The sequence below is a fragment of the Talpa occidentalis genome, unplaced genomic scaffold, assembly GCF_014898055.3.
Source record: "Talpa occidentalis isolate TD23 unplaced genomic scaffold, MPIMG_talOcc4v2.1 talOcc4.7, whole genome shotgun sequence".
Taxonomy (NCBI): domain Eukaryota; kingdom Metazoa; phylum Chordata; class Mammalia; order Eulipotyphla; family Talpidae; genus Talpa; species Talpa occidentalis.
Window position 1 is genome coordinate 21,733,612 of NW_023605083.1, and position 21,808 is coordinate 21,755,419.

Below are 21,808 nucleotides of genomic sequence, written 5' to 3' on the forward strand. Positions count from 1 at the left end.
TTGAAATAGGTATTTTATTTATTTTTATAATTTTTTTTAGATTTTTACAGTCGGAAGTGCGGCAGGGTGAGAGAATTCACCAGAGGCAGAGTGGAGAGCAGAGCAGCAGACTGATGAAGTACACTGCTGAAGGGAGCAGCAGGTGGCAGGAGAGGTCTGGGTGCCATGTGGGACCCTCGCCCAGTGGCCAGGGATTGAACTGGCATTGCAAAAGCTGCAGGCAGCTTCGCAACCCAGTGCTCAACCGGGGCGCCACTGGGGAGGCCCCTGAAACAGGTATTTTAACAAAGCAACCTGAGACACTTAAACCTTCACCTTCTCTCCCTGCCTTCACCTTAAAAAGGTAAAGGTGGATTACTTCCTCTGACTTCTAAGATGGGCTGGAAATGAGGGCCATAATGAAAATACAATCTCAGTTGGAGGGGTAAAGAGATTAAAAAGATGGGGATCAGTTTAATATACAATCTTAAGGGCCAAACGGGTCATTTATCTTTATAGGTGGGAGGCATGTACTACCTTAAACCTGAGCAAAAGCTTATCAGAAGTCCTGGATGAGGAAATGTAGAAGTCAGACTCAATGAAATACTACTCAGCTACTTAATGATGATTCTGTGCCTTTAGGACAAAGTGGAGGGATCTTGAGGTTATGATGCTAAGTGAAATAAGTTGGAAAGTGAAAGACGATACTGGATGGTTTCACTTAACTGTGGAGTATAAATTAGCAAAGAACACACACGACAAAAGACAGATTCTGTGAAAAATACTGGTTTCCAAAGGGAATGGTGGGAGGAAGGATGGCAGGGGAAAAGGAAGGGGTAGGAATTGGCGGAGAGTTTGGGGGGAGGGTGAATGAAGCATGTGCACACATGACAGTGTGCAATGAATCCCCAAAGTTACAGAGATATGTAAAGGACAGACAAATTAATATAATTTGAGGGAATTAAAAAATAGCCTACCAGAAAGGAGAGGTGGAAATTCCTGAAAATAGAGTTCTAAGTGGGTTTCTACAAATAAGGAAGAGTCCTAAATGACCCTTGGTGATGAAGGGGTTCCTAAGGAGAAGATACTCTGGCTGTAGATCGACACTGTCCCAGGGAAGGGGAAAATGGACAAGCAGGTCACAGGGTCTGCAGACCATCTGTAGGGAACTCTGAGGACGGTAATTCAAGAGCCCCCCAAAAAAAGGTCCAAGGGGCAAGGAACAGGATTGGTTCTGGCACTTAATCACATCCTCCTACACCAAATCTCCCTTCGAGGGGATCGCCAATTCAGGTCCTCCGCGGATCTGCAAACCTGGGACTCAATAAGCCAGCAGGGCTGTCTAATTGCCCGCAGTTCGCTGAATCAGCTAGTGGCCTTATCGCAGGCACCTAACGCAAAAGAAAACGTCCGTGCCCCGGTGGTCTCGGTGCGACTTTGCTGCCTGGTCCTAGATTCTCTACACCGCGCGTGGACTTGTGCCTCAACCTCGGAGGAGATAGTGGGAGGACAAATGGGGCCTAGTATTGAAAGTACTATTTGAAAGATTTTTCCACCCAAGTGGCACCAGATTCCCCACGCAAGCGCAGAAAGACGAGGACGCCAGCGTTCCAGCACCTCAGGCCTCACGTGACCTGCTGGGTTGGCGGTGCATCACGTGACCTGGATCCGCCAGTGAAGGCGGCAGTTCCGGTCTTGGCGAATCACGTGGGCCAGTTCACTGGTAGTTTTTTACGGGTCGGACAACGCAATATTTACCACATAGAGTTGGAAGATCCTTTAGCAGGAAGGATATTCTGATGACCAGGAAGCCGCGGGATTGTTTTAGGGAGGCCCTGACGTACTCAAGGTTTCCACGCCAACCTACGTGGCCTTTAGGTGATGTCAGAAGGAGGCCTCTGGAGTGGTGCGGATCGGAGGGTGTGTCGTGTGGTGGGTGTCCTTTATGCCTGGGGCGGCTTCTGCAACCTCTGCAAAGTGGAAACGTCCTGGGTGGGCTTAAGCGTAGTTGTTTGATTGCATTTAAGCAATGACCCATGTTGCAAGCTCCGGAGAGCTCTAGTGCCGTGTTGGCGGCACCTATGTGGAGCATGTTCTGTCGCTGCAGGTGTGAGCCACCAGATGGGGAACCTGGGCAGGAGCTCTTTCAGTAATGCTTGATCCAGGCCTATTTTGGACTAAAATTGAGAAAACTGGAAGTGCAGGTGCACCCTAGTTCCATTCACTGTATCAAAGTCAGGTTGTCATAAACTTTGTTTTTTCATTTAAACATAAGCCCTGGCCAAACGTTCAGCAAAGGTCATTTTCTTAATTGCCTTAAAGTGTCTTAACTTCCAGGCACCATAGGACTTTCTTCCGGCAGTATTCCCAACTAAGAAAGATTAACCCATTCTTTTTTTTTTTTTTTAATAGCGGCATGTTATTTATTTATTTATTTGTTTGTTTGTTTGTTTTGTTTATACATGCACTGGGTACAGTCAGAAGCGCGGGAGGGTGAGAGAATTCACCAGAGTCAGAGTGGGGAGCAGAGCAGGCAGAAGGACCGAAGTACACTGCTGAGGGGAGCAGCGGGTGCCATGTGGGACCCTCCTCCGGTGGCCGGGGAGCAGCCGGGGATCGAACCGGCGCTGCAGAGGCCGCGGACAGCTTCGCAACCCAGTGCTCAACCACTGCACCACCGGGGAGGCCCGATTAACCCATTCTTAATGCTAGTCAGTAGATTTGGGCAGAGTCTAATTGTTGTTCCCTATTTTCTAGTTATATTACACTTTGATGAAAAGACTCTCAGTGCCTCAAAACCAATTTCAATCTATTTGAAAACATTTGTACTCTCTAGTCCCAGATGTTTTGGTTTTGAGGGGCACAGTGAAAATGAAGAGAACATGATATTATTTATGGTTGTAAGGCAAAAGTATTACTTACACACTAAAAATTCTGAATTTCCCATACACTAACACAATTGGGTATATTCCTAATAAGATGTACTCCAGCTCTACTTAGGAGGCAGGGTGACATGATTCTGCTGTTTTCACAGGGGTGAGGAAAAGGGAAGAGGAAAGGGAATCCCAAGTAATTGTGTAGTACCCTGGGGTGTAGTAACATTACAGTTCTGATACCATCCCTAAACTGGAAGGGGCATAGGAGAGAGTGCTACCAGACGCCCAAAACAGAGAAGACTCTGGAAACAGCTGTCAAGAGCTGAGCTCTTCAGTGAATGGGATATAGGAAGCCTGTGAGAATCTTGCAAAGACGGAGCAATAAATACCCAGTCCTTATTCTTTTTGTTTTCCCACAGATGCTCCTTTTGGGAGATCTACCAGAAAGTGAGATGGCAAGGGTATTAACAGAAAACACCTTCCTAGGCAGAGAGCAGGCTGAGAGGGAAGTAAAATGTGGATTTCTAGGGCCACAACTAAGATACATAGTACTCCCCAGTGCACTGACCTCGGTTTGTGTTCTTCCAAACACTCCAACAAGCACAAGTCTTAGCTTGAACATTCCCGTGATTACTTCTCTTTTGGGCCCTTTGTTGTAGTTACCCCCTCTACCTGGAACATTCACACATTTTTGGAGGCTAGTATTGGCAGGATTTTTGATCCTGGGAACTTCAGGGTTGGAGCAGAATGAGGAAAGAATGCTCTTTTGGTAAAAACTCTTGATGTCCCCTGATCTTTGCTGCCCAGGATTTCACATTTAATTTTGGTTCGAGTTGTTTTAGTTCAGAAAGACTATCGTTTAAGTGAGAATTATAAACAGAACCTGTATGTCTGTCTTGCTGCCGTGATAATCTTACCCATCCTTTATCTTTCCTATGTAAATCCTATTAAATTTGGGTGTCTGAATTTTCCTCTATAGGCCTGGTGGGCACGGGCCCAAGTTTTGGGATGGGTTTGGTTTATTTTAAATCATCGCCCTGTTTGGTTTATTTTAAATCATCATGTAGCTCATGTTATATAATCTAAATTTAGTATTATAGAAGGGAACCCATTTGTGGTTTTTCTTTGAAGGATCCCGGACTAGGGAGTCCTAAAATATAAAAGGGGAAAATGAAACTCTCCCATGTTGATTAGACTGTGTCCATGTATCTTTAGGAAGATAAAACTTAATAAAAGGAAAACAAATTCCTCAATTGTTTCACTGACAAATCTCAGGAGTAATTCCAGAATCTTATGAAAGAACTCAAGAAAAAAACTGTGGAAAAGACTTCCAACTGTATTTCTTCTGGTAATCAAACTGCCTTAAAATCCATTGTAAAACAATAAAATATCAAAAACACATTTTTGGGATCTAGAACCACAGGAGTAGTAAATCAGGATGTATTCTCAGAAATGAACACTAGATGGCAGTTTTCAGACACGATTGGGTCACTGATCCCCGCCACCCCCCTACCAAATCCAAGTCATTTTTACTCAGAGGATCACACTTCCTCAGGGACCCTTCCACTTGCCTCTGTCAGAACAGCAGTTACTAAGCTAGAAAAGGAAGTATCTATAAAGGCTTCTAGGGAGAGCGGATTAAATAGAAATCAGAAACAGCAAAAACTAACCTAACTCACAAGCCTCTCCTTTCATCACATTTTACTTTCCTTCTAAAGGTATAAACATGAAATGATTTTATGTGATGATGGAGAGAGTGGAGCATGGGGAGAAAGGAATCTTTCAGCATCAATTCTAAAAACCTCATGGTGTTCATTATAACAGCAAGTTTTTCCAGCTTTTTCTTTTTTAAAACCTTTATATTCCATTTATTCTTTTTTCATGCAAGTATTTATCAAGTATTTACTATGTTCAGCTTGGCATAGGTATAAACCTATGGCCAAGGTTGGACGATTAGAGAATATATTTGAATATGGTCAACCCTCTGCCCTTAAAAGCACTGCAGTCTCACAGTAGAAAGTAAAACAGCAACATAAATGTCAGAGAATAAGGTATAATTTCTGGCATGCACAATTTTGGTAGCACAACATAAATAAGTTTTATAAAGTGGCATTTTACCAACTTAAATGAGAAAGCAGGAAAAAGGAGTCAGACTAATTTATTTGAATGCTTACTGTATGACAGGCTGCATGGTGAAAGCCTGCACCATATTAGTTAATACTTTTAATTCATCTTCTGAGATGAGGATTCTGTATTTCAGGAAGGTTAAAGTTGCAAAGTTACACAGACTGGGTGGCAAATTAAGGAACTGAAACCAGATCTGCCTCCTAAAGAAGGGACAGCCTTCTTAATATCAAGCTATATCCTGAAGTGACCATGAATTTCTTAGCTGATTGTATTCTGCTAATGTTTGTGTGCCTTAGAAATTTCTATTTTAGTTTGTCTTAATGAGGTTTGTTTTCAACAAAATGATGTTTTGTTATATTTCTACTACGTATAGAAAGGAATTTTCTTGTTATATTTCATGTTTCATTCACTGACAGGATATATTGCAATATTCCATTCAGGAGAATTAATTATCCTGTAATTATATCAAGTTTCTATATGTATTCTGGGTTATAGTATGACTTCCATATATCTTTTGACAAAAAAAATGGGAACTTTCTCCTGACTAAAATAATATGTGCACCAACTCCACAAGGTCACTCCATTAATGTCAGGTCTAGGTGTACTAGCTTTAGGCAACACAGCCTGAGTGATTGCTTTCTTCTTGAGATTTCTTTTCACTTAATCTAATACTTGGTATTTCCTGCTTCTCAGATTTCTCATTGTCAGTCATTAATTTGTAGGTTAGAAAAAGTTCAGGACCTCCCTGGTGGCACAAGGAGTTAAGACGCAACCTATTAAGCTATCCACAGCCACTGCAGCATGAGTTCGATCCCTGGCCAGGGAGCTACCCACATGACCCAGCAAACCTCTCCTGACTTGCCTGCTGCTCCCCTCAGCAGTGTATTTCAGTCGATCTGCCTGTTGTTCCCCACTCTGTCTCTGGTGAATCCTCTCATCCCCCACACCTCTGCCCTGTACCCCCAGTTCTTGTATGCATAAATAAATCTTTTTTAAAAAGAAAAAGTTCAATCTGTAGTTGTGTGTGTTTGTGTGTGTGTGTGTTAGAAACCTGATTCTTCATAATTTGTAATAAGTCTACAATATTTATCTAATGTGAAGTATAACACACACATTGAAAACTGCAGAAAACATTATATACCATTCAAATAATTATAAAACAGGGACTCTTTAAAAACTATCCACATATATACCAGTTTTGCAAGCATCCTGCCACTGAATTCCTTTCCCTCCAGGATCACAATCTCGTTTCTCTCTGGAGATAAATACAGCCCTGACTTACTCAGGAATCACTTTCTTGTTTTCCTTCCCCCACCTCTCTTTTTAATGTGTTTACCTTTATGCACATGCCTAAATAATGCAGCAAGGTTTTATCTATTATTGACGATTATGTGTGAATTTATACTCTACATATTTTCATTATGTCGTGTTCTGTCATGTTCCATTCCCTCAACACTGGGATATCCATGTTATATTTAACTGAAATTTATTCCTTTTTATTGATACACAGCTTTCTATTATATGACTATAACACTTTCTCTTCTCATGTTCATAGATAATGGGATTGTTTATGTTTGGAGCTATCAGGTCCATGTACATGGGGCACAATTTCTTATGTACCACTTAGGAATCCTGTTAGGATGAAGATTCTGATTCACAAAGTCTATAGTGTGGACTATACATTTACAATTGTTAACAAATGCCAGGAGATACTGATATTTCTGATCTGCAGTCCACAATAGAGTAGTCTCAGTGTATACCTCTGAATCTAAGTGCTGGGCCACAGAGTATTGGAAACTTCAATTTTTGACACTGTCAAACTGTTTGGATATTGATATATCTTTTTATACTCCCCATAGCAGTATCTCAGTGTTCCGATTGCTTATCATCCTTTCCAGAAATGGCAAATTCTTAATATCTGTCAATCAGAAGGGTTTTAATTTGCATTATTCTGGATATTTATGAGCTTGAAAGTCTGTATTTAGTTTATTATCCATTTGGATTTCCTCCTTTGAAAATATTTGAGGTTCTTTCCACCACCATCTGTTTTGTTTGTCTTCCTCACTGAAAAAACTAATGTTCCTTTGACAACTGTTGGGGAGGAAAAATGCCATCTACTTATGTTCAGTTACAGGGTTCTGAGGATTAAACTGTTTAACAGGAGAAAAAAGATTTTTCATACGCATATGAAGATAACAAAGGAAGTAGCCAGCTCACTGAATTGTTTAAGTTAGAGGCTTATACTATATACTTGACTTAGGGAAATGGAAGGTAGGGAGAAACAGCTTCTATAGGAAAAAGAAATAGCTTCCTTTAGGAAAGAAAAATGGGTTTTTAAAAGAACAATCCAGGAAGAAAATCTGTAATATTTTGTTTATGCAGGTATGAGTGGTTTTTTTTCTTTTTTGGACATGAAATGTCCCTGGGAGAGTGATTTAATCTTTCTCCTGTGAGAATACACCAGTCCTGAAAAGAGAATTTTTGACAGCCTCAATTCCCAGAAATTTCTACGTTTAGTCAGATAAGGAAAGGTCTGAGAAGGCTTCTTTCTGTACCTGTTGATTCTCAAATGTCTTCAGTTTAAATTGACCTTCATACCAACTCTAGGCTTCCTAGTGGGCCCTTATACCATTATGTAAATTTCTAAGTAATTTTTTTATATCCAAAAGGGCAGGTTTATTATAAAATAAAAAAAAAAGGGAAGAATAGGACGCTTGCACAGACACAAGTGAGCAGAAAGAGGTACTTTGGAAAAGAAATGCCTGCATAGTCACAGTAGGGCAGAAGAGTTGCATTGTTATAAGGGGTAGGTTTAAGAAAGAGACACCTGCATAGACACAGGCAGGCAGGAGAACTCCAAGTATATTTTCTTCTTTATCTTTCTAAATGATGAAACATAAAGCTATGTAGTTAAATTAACCACTCGTTACAGGAGAAATTTAGCTTTATTTTTGAAACAATATAGTAATAAGTGAATAGACAAATAAGTAATACTTTCACACATACTCAATTTTTATTGTTTTCTTTACCTTTATTTAATTAATTTATTAGAAAGAGTCTTTCTGGTATCAATTTTCAGTAGGATTTTACTGATAGGTAAGCATTCTTACTTCAGCTGACTGGTTAGACATGTTTTCAGCAGTTTAAGCAAAATGGAATATTTTAAGTATGTTGTGTTGGGTTTGGGTCTTACCTTTCTGACAAGAAGACTCCTGGAATTGGCTTAACGTGGTGAAATCGAAGGCAAAACATCAGAACATCTGTCTTTCCATTTCCCTAAGAATTTATCTTGTTCTAGGGGAAGCAAAACATAACAAACTCAGGGAAATTAAATCCTTCCACTGCCACCCCGCCATAGCCTTGGGGTTCTTTTATAATCCATTTAGAACAAACCATTTAAGTTTGTTCTTTTTCTCAGTTGTTTTGTTTCCTTTTGCTAACTCTTTTTCTTCTCTTTTCTCCATGACTGATAAAAGCTCAGAGTGAAATAGGCTCCATCTCAGCAAATGAATTCACCTTAGTAGGAAAATGTCCTCTCAATTTTCCCAATTATATTGAATATGTTATCCCTGCTGCAAGTCCTCTTAATAAGAGACAGAATATAAATTAAAAACTAATGAATAGGGCCTCCCTGATGGCTCAGGGATTAAAGACAGCACTATCAAGCTATCACTAGCCACTGCAGACCTCCCAGCCCTCCAGGGAGCAACCCAGATGGCACAGCAGACCTCTCCTGCCTTGCCCATTGCTCCCCTCAGCAATGTATTTCAGTAGATCTGCCTGTTCTGCTCCCCACTCTGTTGAATCTGCTCATGCCCCGCACCTCTGGCTTATACCCCAGTTCTTGTATGCATAAACAAATAAATCTTTTAAAAATTAAAAAAAATTGGGCCTCCCCGGTGGCGCAGCGGTTGAGCGCTGGGTTGCGAAGCTGCCCGTGGCCTCTGCAGCGCCAGTTCGATCCCCGGCTGCTCCCGGCCACCGGAGGAGGGTCCCACATGGCGTGCAGACCTCTCCTGCCGCCCGCTGCTCCCCTCAGCAGTGTACCTCGGTCCTTCTGCCTGCTCTGCTCCCTGCTCTGGTTCTGGTGAATTCTCTCACCCTCCCGCATTTCTGACTGTACCCAGTGCATGTATAAAACAAAAGAAACAAACAAATAAATAAATAAATAAAAACATGCCTCTATTAAAAAAAAAAAATACTTAAAAATTAAAAAAAATTAAAACTAATGAATAAAACAAATCAATAGATTTTCATAGTTCCCAGAAAAAAAATACTAAATGGCTCTTAAATATTAGATGCTCATTTCTAAAAGAAATGAAAATTATTATAAGATACAATCACAATTTTATCAGTCAAAGGAAAAAAATGCCAGTATTTTCTTGATAAGGCTATGGAGGAAATAAATATATGATTATTGGTGGAAGTTAAATTAGCACATACTCTATGGAAGGCAGTTTAGCACTTATCTATCAAAATTTTAAATTCATATACGGATGACATAGAAACTGTCTTCCAGAAATATATATCACCATGTAATCGTGCCATTATAAAATAATTAAAGATTTTTCATTACAGTATGTTCAAAATAGGCAAAAGATTAGAAAGATCCCAGATGTCCATTAATAGGGGACACATCTATTCCACAGCTTACCTTATAGCTATACAAAAAGAATGATGTGGGGGTCCTCCTTGGTGGCGCAGGGGTTAAAGTCTCAGCACTATTAAGCTATTGCCAGCCACTGCAGCACAGTTTGAGTTCCATCCCCGGCCAGACAGAGAGCTAACCCACATGGCACAGCAGACCTCTCCTGTCTAGCCCGCTGCTCCCCCTTAGCAGTATATTTCAGTAGATCTGCCTGTTCTGCTCCCCACTCTGTCTCTGGTGAATCCTCTCACCCCCTGCACCTCTGACCTGTACCCCAGCTCTTGTCTGCATAAATAAATAAATCTTTTTAAAAAATACCTTTCAGTTCCATTCATGTTTTTACAGATGCAAGAGCTCATAAAACCATACAACAAAGCTATAATAGTTAATATTTATAATATTTAAAATAGTATGGAAATGGAATGAAATAGACTTGTAGATCAATGGCATAGAAATGAGAGGCCAGAAATAAACCCACACTTATATGGACAATTAATATGTGACAAAGGAACCAACAGTGTCCATTACAGAAAGTAAAGCCTTTTCATGAAATAAAGTTAGAAAAACTGGACAACATACAAAAAGAAAAAGAAATTAGACCACTATCTTATACCAAGCACAAAATTTACCTCAAATGGATAAATAAGGGTCCTCCCTGTTGGCTCAAGCAGTTAAGTCTCGGTACTATGAAGCAATCTGGAGCCACTGCAGCAGAATTCGAGCCCCTGCCAGGGAGCTGACCCACATGGTGCAGCAGACCTCTCCTGTCTTGCCCACTACTTCCCTCAGCAGTGTATTTTAGTCAGTCTGCCTGTTCTACTACCTGCTATGTCTCTGGTGAATCCTCTCACCACCCTTCCCCTGCACATCTGGCCTCCATCCCAGGTCTTCTATGCATACATATATAAAATCTTTAGGGAAAAAATGGATAAAATATTTGGATGTAAGACATAAAACCATGAAATACACGTAAGAAAATATAGGCAAAACATTCCACAACATAAGCTTCAGTGATATCTTCTTGGATTTGTCTCCAGCAGCAATAGAGACAATATTATAAACAATTGGGACTACACCAAATTTAAAACTTTGAAAAGTGAAAGAAACTGTCACTAAAACAAAGACACCTTACTGAATGGGGAAAAAATATTTGTGCACCACACATCTGACAAGGGGTTGATATCCAAGATATATAAAGACCTCATACAACTTAGCAAAGAGAAAACAAATAATCCAATGAAAAAGAGGGCAGAAGAACTCGATAGGCACATCTTCAAAGAAGACATACAGATGGCCAACAAGCACAAGAAAAAATGTTAATCATCACTTATTATCAGAGAAATGCAAATAAAAACCACAAGTACAGAAAGGCCAAAAACAAGTGTTGGTATGAATGTGGAGAAAAAAGAAACCTCGTACACTATTGGTGGGAATGTAGACTTGTTGGGTCCCTACTGAAAGTAATATGGAGGTTTCTCAAAATAGTTAAAATAGGTCTACCTTGTGTTCCAGCAACTCCACTCCTATTTATCAATCTGAAGAATTAAAAAAACGCCAATTTAAAGGGACATGTGCATTCCTATATTCTTTAAAGTACTATTTATTACAACCATGCTATGGAAACAACTTAATTGCCCAAAGACAGATGAACAGATTTTGAAGATAAGGATTATATACACAATGGAATACTACTCAGGCACTTAAAAAAACGTTTTGATAGCAATTCCTTAGAACTGAGTTTGCTTAACTATGAAGGAAATACAGTAGTTTCATTTATAACAACATTTCATAATGTCATAAAGAGTGTTAGATGATTTAGTCTATGTTCAGAGTGAAAGAATAGCATTGTGTTGAACTTCAGGACCTACTGATAGTGTTTGCACAAGGTTACCAATAAGTGCACTGCTCAGATAAATCACTTATTTGACCTTTAAAACTCGCATAAAGGAGTCATTTATTCACTCAGTATGAAGGCATTCCAGGGTCTCCCTGGCACAAGGGGTTGAGTCTCAGCACTGTGAAGCTATTCGCAGCCACTGAATTATGTTGGATTCCAGGCCAGGGAGCTACACACATGGCTCCGCAGACCTCTCCTGTCATAAAAGTGTTTTCAGCAACCTAAATTTGGATTTAAAAAACAGGCTATTTGTTTATTCATAAGCACTTTCTTAAAATATCACTCTCACGACTTAAAAAAAAAGATTTATATATGCATACAAGAACTGGGGCGCCCCCCCCCCACCGCCAACCCCCACCCCTGCCACCCGCGCCACCCGCGGGGGATGTATTTGAGAGGAGACAGAGTGGGGAACAGAACAGGCAGACTGACTGAAACACAGTGCTGAGGGGGGCAGCGGGTGATACAGGAGGTCTGTTGCACCATGTGGGTTGCTCCCTGTCTGGATAGAACTCCTGCTGCAGACGCTGGGAACAGCTTCACAAAGCTGTGTTTAACCCCATGCGCCACCAGGGAGACCAGACCCCCTGGCCCTCTCAGGGCATTTAATTTTTTTTTTTTTTTTAAGATTTATTTATTTATACAAGCACTGAGGTACAGGCCAGAGGCGCGGGACGGTGGGAAACTCCACCAGAGACAGAGTGGGGAGCAGAACAGGCAGAAGGACCGGAATACACTGCTGAGGGGAGCAGCGGGCCAGACAGGAGAGGTCTGCCCTGCCATGTGGGGAAGCTCCCTGGCCGGCCGGGAATCGAACCGGCGCCACAGAGACAGCCTCACAGCGCTGCACTCCACCCGCTGCGCCACCGGGGAGGCCCCCACCCCCCATGACATTTTAAATGACAAAACAGCCTAATATGCAATTGTTAAAACACTCTGAAATGGTCTTAGTGCCACTAATAAAGATGTTCGCCTAAGAATCATGTTTAAATTCCGCGGTTAGGAACGCCTCAGAGAAAAATGCGTTCTGATGAAACAGCAAACCTGACAGGAATAAAACTTGTGAGGGACAGAGTGGCGGGAGAAAGTTACCTCAGACGTCAGAAGGGGGGCGAGGGACACACCAGACACAACAATAAACATCTAGAGCCCTCTCGTCTTACTACCGTGGGGTGAGGACGGGAGTCCGGACAAGAAAAAAATCTATTTCTTGAACTAGTCAGCTAGAAAGCTTTGAAAACGGGGCCGCTGTATATTCTTATTTCATGGACCATGAAACATCCCGGCAGGGCCCGGGACCGGTGGAAGCGCAGCTTTGAGTGAGGCGTGGAGGGGGCGGGGGGCGGGGGTAGGCCACTGGGCAGAAATCCAGGCAGCCCGGGTGTTGAGCCTGAAGACCCGGAGAGGAAAAGAGGGCGGTTGCGGTTGTCTTAAGGGCGAGGTTACACTCGTGACACGGACCCTCTGTGAGGGCGTCTGAGACGGAGGTTCCCTCACAGGAGGGCCAGACCTGAAGCAGGGAAACCGTTACCGGCCGCTCCACACGTCACACGCACGCGCGCTCCCCGCTGCAGCGCCGGCTCTCGCGAGAGCTCGGAACAGACTCCCCGGCTGCTTCCTTCCTCCTACCCACTAGATGGCGATGGCGACCGTTACAGCAGAAGCAGTGAAAACCTCTCGCTCCGACTCTCCTGACCACCAGTTCCCGGTCCACCTTATACCCCCCAAATAAAGAAGGACGGCCAACTAGGGGCGCGTTTCTGGACCCCTGAGAAAGAAGTGATGGAAGTGCGTGTAGGGGGACTTAATCTTAGCAGCAGTTGTTTGCTGCGCATGCGCCAACGAAAGGGTCCTTGGGGGGTCGGAGAGGTGGCCCAGCTGTGGAAGCGCACGCACTCTGGGCCGGTGCTCCACCGTCGCCCTTGACGCACCCGTCACGTGACAGCTGAGCTGGAAGACTGTCACGTGACCCTCGCGGTGGCTTGAAGCGGACTGGCCCCGGGTCCGGGTCCATTACTTTTATTTTTTATTTTTTTTTTTTTTAAATTTTTTTTTTTTAATAGAGGCATGTTTTATTTATATTTATTTTGTTTGTTTGTTTGTTTGTTATACATGCACTGGGTACAGTCAGAAGCGCGGGAGGGTGAGAGAATTCACCAGAGCCAGAGCGGGGAGCAGAGCAGGCAGAAGGACCGAAGTACACTGCTGAGGGAGCAGCGGGCGGCAGGAGAGGTCTGCGCGCCATGTGGGATCCTCCGCCGGTGGCCGGGAGCAGCGGGGATCGAACCGGCGCCGCAGAGGCCGCGGGCAGCTTCGCAACCCAGCGCTCAACCGCTGCGCCACCGGGACGGGTCCATTACTTTTAGCCGCATCTTTTTGCTTCCCAGAGAGGGGACAGGTGTTTGTGTAGACTGGGGTGGCGGGGTTAGGTGGTGAATCAGGTCCCTAAGCTATTGTTCAGAAACCCGCTTGGATACACTGAGACGCGAGGGTCTCCACGCGTGTCCCACAATGCAATGCGTTGTCGCGCGAGTCCAGTGGGGACACCAATGCGTGGTAACGTCAGAACCATACTTCCGGGTGAAGGGGCTTTGGGGTCCCAGAGCTCTCCTCCTGGTTCGCCCTTACCTGTAATGACTGTCTCCAGCGCGTTGTCCGAGGTTCTGTGGCCTGAGGCCTCCACAGTCAGCTTCCTGGAATGCAGAGTTCCTGGGGGAGGTACTGCTAAGTCTATGTGCTGGGAAATATAATACCAAATAGTGTGCAAAACAAATTGGAAAGATTAGTCCAAAGTTTTCTCACAGACTTCAGGCCACCCTGCCTTCCCTGGCAAGTTAAACCAAACATATGAGGAAAACATGATTCCAGTCTTAATCATATAATTCCTGAAGAGTGGGGTAGGGGACTCAAAAAACAAGAAACACTTAAAGTTTTTATAAACTTAGTATACACCTATAGGAAAACCTGCTGATGGTGAATTAAAGGAAAATTTTATGACAGTTTTGCTTATTATATATATGCAAATCCCTTAAGCAAAATAATGTCCAAATCTAGTATTATGTAAGGAGAATAATACATTATTATCACGTTAGGTTTTTAACATTAGAAAGGAACTGTAAGCCTAAGATACTAATTGATTAATGGGGAATATGTTATCTTAATAAATGTACAAGAAATTATTAAATGCAGCCCCTATTCCTAATAAATGCCTATGTAATGAAAGAAAACAGAAAGAAGTTAATAAAGGGTATCTGTGAAAACCATACTCCAAACATCCTACCTAATGATAAAGCCTAGCAAACCTCTACCTCACAACCTCTCCTGAAGAAATTGAGATCTTTGACTCTGCAGTTTCCCCCAGCTGGATTTTGCTGATTGCATATACATAGAGCATTTTAACATGTGTCTTTGCCTTATTTGCTGCTAACAGGTAGTTGGATTATTTTATGTATTTAAACATAGGAATCATTGTAATCTAACACAGTCAATGGCTGAATTATTTTCAAGTCCCTTTCTGCTGTCTGATATTCCTGCTGTGTGTGTTCCATCGTTTAGTCTCCTCATGTGTTGGCTCCTTGTACTTGAAAAACTATTTGTAAAACACAATGAAGCAATTAGAGAAGAAATGTATAAAAAGAAAAGACTGCTTTCAATAAATTGCACTCAGATTTTCACTCTCAAAAAAAAAAAAAAAAAAAAAAAAAAAACTATTTGTGAGAAATTGTGTTGTAGCTTCTTCTTAAAAGGTGTTTATGTTTCCTCCTGCAAGGTGCCTGGAGGCATTCTCAGTCTGAGACCAATTTTCACCTGTTAAGTTCCTTGGATATTTACAAAGTCAGGCTACAAATATGAGCAAGAGCTGCTCAGTGCCCACATCTACTCAAAGATGGATTTTTTCCTTATTTTTTCTCCTGTTATAGCCAGTGTAAATGAAACTTTTTAAAAAGTTCTAGAGTACTGGTTCACTCTTTTTTTAGCTTATGCACACCCAATTTAATATTGGAAGTGAAATCTAATAGTATTTTCACTCTGGTACCCTAGACCTTGGCTGCTCTTTCCATGCCATATGAGGCTACCTAAAACAAAGCTACATGTTTGCTGACTGGAAAATATCCTCAGGGGAAGTGTAGCTTTTATACTCCTGTGCCCCATTGGCTTCTCTGGGTTCCCACCATTCTCTTAGTCTTTGACCTGATGTAATTACTTTCTTGTCAGCAATTTGATGCTTGGGGAGTTTTTTATGTATATAGTTTCTCCAGCATCTTTAGTCATTATTAGTGGATACATGTAAGTTTGAATAATTTAGCACTGAAAACAAAAATTTGAGATTTCATTAATTTTCTTCAGTATTTTGCTTTAATACCTCAAGACACCATGCTGAATAGATAGCATTCTTGATTCATACATTTCTTTCTTGGTGAGCTTTGTAGGCCGTTGTACCTTCCAGCACTGAAATTTTTTTTCAAAGATTTATTTTTATTTATTTGTGCATACAAGAACTGGGGTGTGGGCCAGAGGTGTGGGAGGTGAGAGGATTCACCAGAGACAGAGTGGGAAGCAGAGCAGGAGGAGCTACTGAAATACAGTGCTGAGGGGAGCAGCGGGTGAGACAGGAGAAGTCTGCTGTGCCATGTGGGTTAGCTTCCTGGATGGGGATCAAACTTGTGCTTCAGTGGCTGGCAATAAGTTGATAGGACTAAGACTTTAACCCCTGTACCACCAGGGAGGACCCCAGCAGCGTTGAATTTTGATAGGGAGGTTGATAAAGGCAGTATGACTTCCCCTAACCTTTATAGTTGACACTCTCTTTTTAGATGATGAACTATTTTTTTCAGGGTCAGACTTAAAGAAAATTGACTATAGTGAGTATATTACTTATTGAATCCCCCTCCTACAGTATAAATAGGCAAACAACCTTCAGCTTGCAAAGAGAGTACAGGAAATCGGCTAAATTTATTTTGTTCTGGTTTTATATGTTTAATATTTGCATATAAATATATATGACTGAGGATACAAATATGGCTGATCATGGACATTATTTATTGAATGCCTCCTATGAGCTGTTAACCTTGCTATGAGCTTGATTTACAGTTTGAATATGAAAGAATTGCTTGTTCTCATGGAGCTCACAGTCAAAGAGCTAGATACTCAAAAGTAGTCAAACAATGATTATGTAATTAGAGTTGTGCTAAGCGCACCCATGACAAAGTACAGGGTGTTATGAAAGCATAGAACAGAAAGTTCTGACCTAGTTTGGAAGATTTGGGTAAGTTTTAGTGAATAAGTCACAAATTAATTAGCGACCCGAAGGATAAGGAGAACTTGTCAGGTGAAAAAAATGTGGAGTAAAACTTGTGGACAGAGAACATTATGTGCAGAGGTCCTGAGGTTCAACAAAGCTCAGTTACTTCCAGGAGTTAAAGAAACCTCAATGCTATCGTAGCATTATGAGCAAAAAGGAGAGCTGCAAAGATGAGTCTGGAGTGACAAGGCCCAGATCACTGTGTGGGCAACATTTAAAAATTTTGGCTTTATCCTGACAGTAGGAAAAATTATTAGACATTTTTAATTTATTTTTTATTGAATTAACAGTGTTTTACAATGCGTTATGTGATTCAGATCACATAAAGGATCAAGCCTCAGATACATGTTATCTCACCACGCCCACAGTCCTCCACCATAGTATCAGAAGTTTTCTAAGCTTGAGAGAGATTTGACATATTTTTGTTTGAATATAGCATAACTTTAGCTGCCCATATGTGGTGGGCATGGGCACAATTATTGAATACTCCAGTTAGCAGATGATTGTAGCAATCTAACGAGACGAAGGCATTTTGAATTATAGTGGTAAAGATCTAATAATCATAAAACATTTAGAAAGTAGGAACTTTGGAGTGTGAGTACGGAATAGTTGTGAAAAAGGAATCTAGATTAACCTCTCCCCAGAAAACAAAGAGTTATATTCTCTTTCTAGGATAAGGCTTAACACCTCAGGAAGTAGTAAATGCTGACAGTTTGGACAATATGTAACTTAATAGAGGCAACAGAGAGAGAGAGACAGAGAGAAAGAAAAAAATTGTACACTTTTGGGGACTCTTGGGAAAATCAAAGGAGTTCCAGTTGGGGACATACTGTATTTGGTCTGTTGTTGGGCACCCATATCTCTTCCCATGACTTTCACAACCACAGGGGTCCTGTTTTCTAGTATCTAACCTTAGATGATCTGGTCCCCAGTACTATCACCAGTGTCCCCTTTGAGACCTACTTCTTCCTTTGGATTGAACTCTAGTCCAAGTCTCTGAGGCTAAAAGTGCCTCTGCCCTGATTAGACAAAACTTTGCTTTTTGTTAACAGGCCCCAGTTATTGAGCATCCATTATATGCCATCAACTTTACTTTGCATGGAGAGTACATTATTTCGTTTAATCCTAATAACTATGGAGGATGAGCATTATCAACATTTCTGTCTTAAAGATGAGGAAAATGTGGAAACTGAGGATTAAGGATGGCCAAGTCCAAGTTCACAATCCCTGCATTTGGTAGATCTATAGTTCTAGCACTGGACCACCTTATTCAGGAAACCCAACTTGATAAGGTGCTGTGTCTTTGGTTTAGTCTCTCCTCATCACCTCAGAGTATTACCTCTACATGTATTTGAGAACTCATTCTACAAGTATTATTTTGTTTCTGGTGATTTGCTTTGCATAAGCATTTGATTTGCCATTCTAACCTTGGACTCCACCCTGATTCTTTGTAACTTTGTCATAATGGCACACAGGAAAGGCCCAGAGCCCCATTTCTTGAGAAAGTAATTTATATCAACTTCAATTGTAATGTTGAGGACAAGAATATTAATTCTTGGGTAGCTTTGCTGCTTAGTCTAATTGATTGTTTTTTATTTTCCTTTTAACTCTTTTGCTACACCCTTTGCTTTCTTCAAGACTCTCTTGATTAAAGACTCTCTTGGCTTTAATAGCTTATCTTCCAATGTTCAGTGTTAACACAGATATATATGTTAGGTTTATGTATGCAGTTGTTTACCCCGACATCATCTTGTGTTGGTAAAAATCTGAAACAAACTCAATGTCTGTATTGATTCTGGTTAAGAAAATATGATTATTCATTAAGTGAAACTCAACATAGCCTCTAAAAAAATGATAGTTCAATTCTGTGATGCAAACCACTGCTTTAAAAATGACAGCTAAACTACTCCGTGTTTAGCATGTTGCCACCTTAAAATGTATATATGTGCAGCTGAGTTCCATCCAGGCCCAAGGAGTTAACCCACATGGCGCAGCAGACCTCTCCTGCCTTGCCTGCTGCTCCCTTCAGCAGTGTATTTCAGTAAATCTGCCTGTTCTGCTTCCCACTGTCTCTGGTGAATCCTCTCACCGCCCCCTCCCCCACACCTCTGGCCTATACCCCAGTTCTTGGATGCATAAATAAATAGATCTTAAAAAAAAATAAGTCTTCTAAAAAATTTAAAAAGTAAAACGGGGATAGCAATATTAACTCAGAGGGCTATGTGGAACTGTGAATTATTACATGCTTATGCTCTGTTGTATTTTTGGTAATGAAAATTTCCCCAAGCATGGGATCCAGTAACAAACTAGTATGTAGTAAAATGTTGAGAAAAACTATAAAATTAAACTGTTAGGATGCTTCCAGTTTTTTAAAGTGAACAGTAGATGGCAGCATTCAGATATGTATCAGAAGACCAGATGATCTTCTCCCTCCACCCATTATCTTCAAACCCCCAAAACAAAACACAAATAGAGTCATCTTCCTGCTTGTCTCCACCAAAACAACAGTGAGGGACAGTATTTGGAAATACAGTTGCCAGGGTCTACACTAAAAGAACACTTGGGAGAGGAGGAGACTAGTAATGAAAGCTCATGTAGTATTTACTTGGCCAAGGACAACTCTAAGCAATTTTACTTATGGTAATGTTAGGATTTGAATGAGGGACACTCAGAGACCCCAAAATATTAAGGGGTACATGCTCTGAGAGGGGTCCAGCCAAACACACACGCGCATACACACACAAACACACACACACACAGAAGCAAAAGAAGCAGACTGTTAGTGTGATTTTTTTTTTTCCCATTCCTCAGCACACAGCAAGTTTATTAAGGAAAGGGAAAAAAGGAGAGACGCCTGTACAGACATAGACAGTCTTAAAATATAAGAGCTGCCAGTGTGATTTATTTGTAATAGATTGAATAGAGAAGAAAGGATATTCCTAATAATAGTTTCCTAATTTAACCTCCCAAATGCCCAGCTAAACAGTGTTGGCCTGAAGTTGTGCTGCTTAGACCTGAAAACTTGCCATAAGTTTAAGGTAACTTTTTTCAGGGAAACACAAAAAAGGGGTTAGGCAAGTGTCAGGGACCTGGGACTGAAGGAGATAAAGAATTCAAAATGTACCAAATAATCCACCATGAAGTCAGGATAATAACTGCCATTGTCTCTACAAGGACTAAAAGCAAACTTCCCATGTTTCTTTCACCCATTTGTCTCTTCTAAGTGTCTCTACATGTCTCTCCTCTCTCCAAGTTTTCTTCCTAGCAGTACTGGGGTGCAAGTTGGGCTGCAGAAGCAAGAGCCAGAGAAGCAAGAGAAGCCTAACCCCAAATGTGTTCAGTTATATGTAAGCATAGCAGCTTAACTCTACTCCTAATTCCCAGCAGCTACCCCATTCAAGAAGTCCAGTTCAGGACCTCCCTGGTGGTGCAAGGGGTTAAGTCTCAGCATTATGAAGCTATCTACAGTCACTGCATCATGAGTTCAATCCCTGACAAGGGAGTTAACCCACATGGCGCAGCAGACCTCTCCTGCCTCGCCTGCTGCTCCCCTCAGCAGTGTATTTCAGTAGATCCGCCTGTTCTGCTCCCCACTCTGTCTCTGGTGAATCCTCTCACCCCCTCCATCCCACATCTCTGGCCTACACCCCAACTCTTGTATGTAGAAATAAATAAAATAAATCTTTTTTTAAAAATCCAGTTCATGGCATCTGGGACTTATAATCCAAGGTGGCTGCATGTTAGTGGGGGAAGAAAAATGGCACCGCCTCTTCACAGACTTGTATTTAAGTACTAAATGTGTCCATTTGGGGCCATGGCTGGGAAGGTAAAATAATTTATGTAAGGTTAAGCCTCTCATTCTCAAGGGCACTACAAATTAAAGAAGAAAAAAGATATGGGATGTGTGTTAATAAGTCAAGGTGGAATTTGATAGGTAGCAATGTTGTTTTCACTAAAAAAGTTATATTGGATGTTTTGGGGTGCAAAATAAATCATCCTGTACCTCTCCACATTATTCTCAGGCTGGATAAATAATCAAAACAGCATCAAACAGATTAGCAAAGGAAAAACAATCATTTAATAATAAATGTATGTAAAATTCACATAGTTATAAATTCTAAAGAATAATGGACCAGACCAGGAATGTTTACCTTTTGTTTTAGGACCTGGGGCATCAAGAATGGGAGGGGGAGAACTCACATGACAAACAAGAAGGGGATGATCTCTTCCTTATTCTTAAACATGACATTCTTAGAACACATTTACTGATAAACTTAGAACTGAATGAGACCCCCCAAACTACATTTTTATAGGTCATAAGAGGGAGAGAAGTGATTGCTTCTTAAACTAAGTAAAAGGCAGAAACTTAGGACATACTGATCTCTTCTTTAGTGATGAAGAGTCTAAGGGTTTAAGCAAGAACGGAAGCTTCTCCTAGACTTCAGGGCTCCGACTACTCTCAACCTGAAGCAATCTGCATTAAGTAACCTCCTGGGACTCAGAGACTTGATTGACTTCTAGTTCTCATACTGTGGTGCCAAGAGGCCTGCTCTGGACCTATTGAGAAAAGTTTCTGACTCTTTTGAGGGGACTAATGCCAAAGGTAGCCAAGGAGGTAAGAATCTTTCTATTTGGGATAAGCATTCTATTTGGGAATACACATTCATTGGAGGCTTACTGTATGCCAGGATCCTGCTAGGTACTTTACATATATCATTTCATTTAATTTTTTTTTGTTAAGTGCTTATAAGTATTCCCATTTTCCTGTGTGGGATTTGAGTTTTAAGGAGGGTAAATAATGTGACAACAGGCAGGTAGAAATACCAGTCCACGTACAGCAACAACAAAAACACAGAGGCTAGAGGATTTGGGACTGAAATGGCAGATATTCAGATTGATAAGAATGTGTATAAATAATACCCTTTTCTCACAATATTTTTTAAAGATTTATTTATTTATGCATACAAGGACTGGGGTAC

The 21,808-nt window shown here is 41.3% G+C and overlaps 2 protein-coding genes across 4 annotated transcripts in view; one reads left to right on the forward strand and one right to left on the reverse strand.

Annotated features, from left to right (window-relative positions):
- KDM4C (lysine demethylase 4C) overlaps positions 1-13,087 on the reverse strand; it is a 415,273-nt gene extending 402,186 nt beyond the window's left edge. For all 3 annotated transcript variants that reach the window (XM_054689301.1, XM_037493847.2, XM_054689303.1), the window contains exons 1-2: positions 12,989-13,087; positions 8,176-8,276 (exon numbers count right to left, since the gene is read on the reverse strand). The gene's annotated coding sequence lies outside the window, so the exon portion shown is untranslated. The remainder of the gene's footprint in view (positions 1-8,175; positions 8,277-12,988) is intronic.
- A 1,023-nt stretch (positions 13,088-14,110) lies between these two features.
- GLDC (glycine decarboxylase) overlaps positions 14,111-21,808 on the forward strand; it is a 102,555-nt gene continuing 94,857 nt past the window's right edge. Inside the window, exon 1 of the mRNA XM_037493379.2 lies at positions 14,111-14,245. The gene's annotated coding sequence lies outside the window, so the exon portion shown is untranslated. The remainder of the gene's footprint in view (positions 14,246-21,808) is intronic.